General features: G+C 38.5%; 1 pseudogene; it reads left to right on the forward strand.

The window, feature by feature from the left end:
- The first annotated feature begins 1,508 nt into the window (after window positions 1-1,508).
- On the forward strand, window positions 1,509-1,607 carry LOC130038466 (uncharacterized; annotated as a pseudogene).
- Window positions 1,608-6,904: the final 5,297 nt, after the last annotated feature.

Raw genomic sequence — 6,904 nt, forward strand, 5'->3', positions numbered from 1 at the left:
TTTTGGTTTTGTGTCACACACACAGATGCTCAGGGGTTACTCCTGGCTCTGCACTCAGGGCTGCCTACTTGTGGTGCTTGTGGGACCATATGGGATTCTGGGGACTGAATCTGGGTCAGCGGTGTGCAAGACATCTGCCTTACCTATTTTACTATCTCTACAGCCCCTACAGTTGACATTTGACATTTATGGGCATTGAAACATTTCTTTTTAAATATGTCTTTATTATCATTTGCATAGCAGTGTTACAATAATATTAATTTTATACTGATGTACAGAGTGAATCTACCCTCTGTACTGCCACAGTGCCTGGAGCTCCAGCTTTTATGAAAACTTCAAGAGGATTCTTGATGGAACAATGAGGGGTGGATCAAGAACACTGCTTTCTTTTATTGAATCACTGTGAGACACAGTTACAAAGTTTTCATGTTTGAGTTTCAGTCATACAGTGAACGAACACCCATCCCTCCACCAGTGTACATTTTTTACCACCAATGTCCCCACTCTATCTACCTCCTGTTCTTCCCCTACCCCTGCCTCCATGGCAGACAAAAATTGTCTAATTTTGGGCATTATGGTTTGCAATACAGATATTGAGAGGCTATCACATTTGGTCCTTTATCTACTTTCAGCACACATCTCCCATCCCGAATGATCCCTCCAACTATCCTTGACTTAGTGATCCCTTCTCTATCACAGCTGCCTTCTCCCCCAGCTCATAATGTAGGCTTCCAACCATGGAGTAATATCCCTGGCCGTGTTTTTACAGTCCTTGGGTGTCTGTGTCATATTATGTTATTTTATATTCCACAAATGAGTGCAGTCATTCTCTGTGTGTCCCTCTCCTTCTGACTCATTTCACTTAGCATGATACTCTCCATGACCATTCAGTTATAAGCTAATTTCGTGACTTAATTTCTCCTAACAGCTGTATAGTATTCCATTGAGTTGATGTATCAGAGTTTCTTTAACCAGCATCTGTTCTCAGGCACTGGGGTTGTTTCCAGATTCTGTCTCTTGTTAACAGTGCTGCATGGACATATAGGTCCAATTGTCATTTCTACTGTGCTGTTTTGCACCCTCGGGATATATTCCCAGAAGTGGTGTTGCAGAGTCATATGGAAACTCAATTTCTAGTTTTATAACGAATTCCCATATTGTTTTCCAAAAATGTTGGACCAGTCAGCATTCCACAAAACAATGAAGGAGAGTCCCTTTCTTCCTCTCTGTGCCAGCACTGGCTGTTTTTTTTTTTCTATTACTTTTTAATTTTTATTAGTGAGACACCATGAGTTACAGTTGTAGACTTACAAATTTTGTGCTTGGGTTTCAATTATACAATGATCAAATACCTATACCTCTACCAGTGCCCATTTCCTACCACCACGGGTCCCAGTATCCCTCCCACCCCCCATCCCACCCTGCATCTGTGGCAGGGCATTCCCCTTTATTCTCTCTCTCCTTTTGGGTGTTGTGGTTTGCAAAAGAGGCATTGAGTGGCAATCATGTTTGCTTCTCGGCCTTTTGGCTAAGATCAAGTGTAGTATCTGTTCTTATCAGCACCGGTTGTTTTTATTCAAGAACACTTCTTGAAGCTATGAACTTCTAGACATGACCCTGATTCAGGTTTTTTTCTATGTCCTACTTCCATGTTTATTTGTTATCCTTTATCTTCATCTCTCTTTTACTTCACAAAACCATGCATTCAGTATAAAATACTGATGTTCAATTTGAATATAAGTGATCTGAAAGAGGAGGGAGAAAGCTGTGGGAGATCTGAGGGTTTTAATCTCAGAATAATCTGCCAAAAGAGATTTCTTTTGAAGTGAGGGCTAGAAAGTTTACTCAGCACTTGGGTCCTTAACTGTCACATGTGAAGAAGACTGCTTGGGCAGAGGCAGGCACAGAATAGCTTGGGCTGACCACATAATTGAGGACTGAGTTCACATATAAGACAAGGGATTTCCTCTTTGATTATGTAAGACACCATAAATGAGAAAAGCTATTGCCAGACGGAACACTTCATGGGCTATTTATCACTATAAAGCAGGCAGTTGGAATTGACTGACCTGGTGGGTTAATCAGAATTCTGAGCAATTGATTTTATTGCGTGATCATTCAGTACACAAGATTTATACAGCTCCTGCATTCATTAACAATATAAATATTTCTTTAATATAACATTTTGGAATGCAGCTCAGAATCATAATAAGTTTCCTCTCTTGCCAAACTGGTAAGAGTTGGCAGTTTTTATGGATGACAGAGTTGTATGAATGGCACCTAGGCTTCAGCTCTCCCAAGAACTATCCACAAGGCATGAGTTATTGTGCTCAAATTAATGCTCACCACGGTTTCTTACTTTCATAAATGAGGCTATCTTTGACATCAGAGGGAAATCTCCAGGATTAGACTGGACCTGTTACAGGACGGTATCAGACTAGTCTAGAATCCAAATGATACTCTTGAGCTTCCCAATTTATTCCCATAAAGATACTATTGTCAGCATGACTCATTTATATAATAGACTAAATAAATTACACACTTCAATATAAATACATGTATAACAAAGCTTTGAGTGAAGATAACACAGTTACTAGTCCAGAACAATATTTTATAAGGTAAAATGACTTTTTGTCATATGAATGTCACTACTTATTTTATAAACATAGTTTTTATTTAGAAAACATGTATGTATGTAATTAAGGGGGACTAGTAATTTCTGTCTTGATTTCTTCAGGCTGATTAGGTCAATATTTTCATAGTTTCCCTAATTCTTTTGAGTTGGGAACAGATGGTCCTGTTACATGAGCAATAAATTATGAAAATTGAGCATACAAGAGAAATGACTGTCAGAATCACATGAAACTTGCAAAAATGTTAAAGTGAGAAGCGTACAATAATTTGTGTGGTGACTGGGTCAAACTATTCAATGGTTTCTGAAATGGCTATAATTACTGTGACTTCTGAAAACTAACCTAACATTTGTAAGGACATGCTTTGTATATGTGCATGTGTTCACATGTGTATAAATACACTCACTTTATTGTTCTTATTTATCTGAAGAACCTTAAGTGATACCTCAGTGTAAAAGTTCATATCCCACTTAGAAAGTAGAGTGGCATGATTGTATTAAGCCTGAGTGATTAATTGAAGGACTTGAGCAGAATGGAGATTACAATTCTAATTTTCTAACTTGAGCAGTCAAATGATGCCACTTACTGATAATGTAAGACTGAGGAGTAAGCAAGCATGAACGAGTAGATAATGAGTTAAATATTAAATTCGTTGAATTTGTGGTGCCTATGGAACATTTGCATATATAATAGAAAAATAATTGGATATTCACCGTTAAAGTTAGAAGAAAGTGTTATAATTAAGCATGGGTTTTTCCAAAATTATGTGAATGAGATGAGCATTTTTGTAAGTTTAGGAGAGGGTATAAGTAACAGGGAAGCATCTCATAAGAGACGAGCTTGAAGGCAAAATTCATACCCTTGGTGAGAAAATGTTTTAGGGTTGACAGGTAAGAATGGGTATTTATGCAGATGGCTTGGGTGAGTTTGAGGGCTCGCTTATTTCCTGCCTCTATTTTTCTTTTGAAAAAGAACCCAAGACTATTTGCAGACAATGAGTGGACAGGAGTAGGAAAGGAAGAAAGGGATAAAGGATAAATGAACTTATGGCTGAATACATTTGTCTATATTTGCAAAATACAAAAAAATTAACATCTCCTAAATGAATTATATTTCCCTTTAAATATTGTGGTTAAATGAGGTTAGGTGTTGCAGAAAAAACTTAAAACTTACTACTTGTACCTTAATAAATCTCTTTCCTTCTCTTATCCTCAATTTATTTTTATTCTTTCTTTCTTTATTTATTTTTATTGAATCACCATGGGCTAGAGCAAAAGCACAATGGGTAGGATGTTTGCCTTACACATTGCCGACTGGGCTGACCCGTGTTTGATTCCTCTGACCCTCTCGGAGAGCCTGGCAAGCTCCTGAGAGTATCTCGCCTGCATGGCAAAGCCTGGCAAACTACCCATGATGTATTCGATATGCCAAACACAGTAACAAGTCTCACAATGGAGACGTTACTGGGCCTCCTCGAGCAAATTGATGAACAATGGGAGGACAGTACTACGGTGCACCTTGAGATACAGTTACAAAACTTACATGTTTGAGTTTCTGTCATACAGTGATTAAACACCCATCCCACCACCAGTGCACATTTTCCACCACCAATGTCCCCAGTATCCCCACCCATCCCATCCCTCCCCCTGCCTCAATGGCAGACAATTTCCCCCATAATCGCTCTCTACTTTTGCATATTATGATTTGCAATACAGATACTGAGAGGCTATCACATTTTGTCCTTATCTACTTTCAGCACACATCTCCCATCCCAAACGGTCCCTCCAACCATCATTGATTTAGTGATCCCTTCTCTATTCCAGCTGCCTTCTCTCCCAGCTCACGAGGCAGGCTACCAACCATCGACAAATATTCCTGGCTTTTTAATGAAATTAGAGGGATTCAACTTGATCTCTAAAGCAGATCCAGTTTTGGCTGTGACTTAATACAGCAAAAGATTTTAAAATTTAACATAGAGATAAAGACTAGAAATATTTAAATATTATCTTTACTCATAATTAGGAATGCATACTGAGTCTAGAATTGGTTGAATCAAATATACCTTTTATTTCAAATCACCTTTAGTGTATTAGAAAAGATATTTCAAATCACCATAAAAACATCATAGACAATAAGAAGTATATAAGGATTAAGTTTTGTAGAAGTTCTCAGTTTTAGGGCCACACCATCAGTTCTTTGGGGTTACTCCTGGCTCTGTGCTCAGGACTCACTCCTGGAGGATCAAAAGACCATGTGATGTGCCAGGGATCAAACCCAGGTTGGCCATGTGCAAGTCAAATACCTGACTCACTCTACTATCACTCCAGCCTAAGTCTTGTAGAATTTTTGACTAAGGGTACACAATAACATATAACATTTACACTCTTTAATATGCTTGATAATGATTAATACTTTAATATATTGCCACAAAAAGCTCCAAGATTTTTATGTACTTTTAAAATGGTATGGGTGTGCACTGGTGGAGGGATGGGTATTTGTTCATTGTATAATTGAAACCCAAGCACAAAAATTTGTAAGTCTACAACTGTACCTCATGGTGTTTCTCTAATCACGATCACGATCATCCTGTTGTTCCTCGAGCAGGCACCAGTAACGTCTCCTTCTTCCTAGCCCTGAGATTTTAAAAGAGCCATTTAATGCTCTTTCAGGATTAGGAGAATGAGACCCATTATTGTTACTGGTATTTGGCATATTGAGTACAACACGGGAAGTAGGCCAGACTCTGCCATGCGGGCAGGATACTTTTGGTACCCTGCTAGGTTCTCCAAAGGAAAAAGGAGATAATAAGATGTCTTCTGGGAGCTGGGTTTTATAGTTTCTGCGTCTTCGCCGTTGATGGAACCAACCTGGCGCTGGTGGCAGCTGGTGGGTATGACACCTACCTACTGGAAGATGCAGTGTCTGGGTGGAGAAGGCCACCCCGAAGGTCTACAGCTGTACCTCATGGTGTCTCACTAATAAAAATTAAAAAAAATAAAATAAAATGGTGTGGGAACCGGGGCAAAAAATACTGTGACTTATTTACAGTTTCGAAAGGAATCTTATAATACTGTTTATAATGTTAGGGTCCAAAGAACAGTCATGTTTGACTGATTTTCTTTGCTTGAAGTGAAAGGGCTCTGAGGAAGCTAGTGGGACAAATGGGCTTTTCTTTTATCTTCACCTGACATGAACTATATCCTATTAATATATTTTATAAGAGCCTTGAAAACTGAAACATGCAGTTAGTCATCATATTTTCTAAGGTAGTAGTTGAATAGTGAATAGGAGTCTCTCTCTCTCATTCACTCTTTCATCCTTTCTTTTTTGTGTGTAGTTGTAAAACAGAACCATGTTTCCCTAGGTTTTTGTAAAGTTTTATTTTGGGGCCACATCTAAATGTATTCAGAGCTTACCTCTGGCTCTGTGCTCAGGGATTATTCCTGGAAGTATATGGGGAACCATATACAGTGACGGGTAACTAATTAGGTGGCCCATGTGCAAGGTATATTCCTTATGTGTTATTTCTATGGCACTAGGATTTTATTGTTATTTAAGCACCACTTTTTTCCCTTTATTTTATTTTATTTTTTTTACAGTTGTAGATTTACAATGTTTTGTGCTTTGGTTTCAATTATACAATGATCAGATACCCATCCCTCCACCAGTGCCCATTTTCCACCACCATGGATAATATGCCTCCCACCCCCATCCCCCCAACCCCCCTGTCTCTGTGACAGGGCAATCCCCTGTGTTCTCTCTCTCCTTCTGGGTGTTGTGGTCTGCAAAAGAGGCATTGAGTGGCAAACATGTTCAGTCCATAGTCTACTTTCGACATGCATCTCCCCTCCTGGGAGGATCCTCCAAACATCCTTTATTTGGTAAGCATCACTTTTTTAAGACTGAGAAAATCTAATGTTTCCCAACAAAGGCCTGGCACTCACTTGTTTTCACTAGATTGCTGTTTGCCAATGAAAGTCAAGTTCTGCTTTTCTGTTTTTACTTTTATAAGTCCAGAGCAGTCATGCCTCATTCTATTTACCTCCCCCCACAAAAAAAAGACTTTTGTCAAGATAATTCCTAAATATGCTGGCTTCTTAGAAAATTGCATTGCATGTGTGCAAATTATTATCATATTTACACCAGATACTATTCAGCTAAGATAAAATTTAAAATCCAAATATATAGAACTTGTTGAGTACTGGTTAATAAATATAAATGGATATAATAAAATTGTCTGCCATACAGGGGAGTTTAAAAATTAATTAATG

This window comes from Sorex fumeus, unplaced genomic scaffold, assembly GCF_029834395.1.
Source record: "Sorex fumeus unplaced genomic scaffold, SorFum_2.1 ptg000075l, whole genome shotgun sequence".
NCBI lineage: Eukaryota > Metazoa > Chordata > Mammalia > Eulipotyphla > Soricidae > Sorex > Sorex fumeus.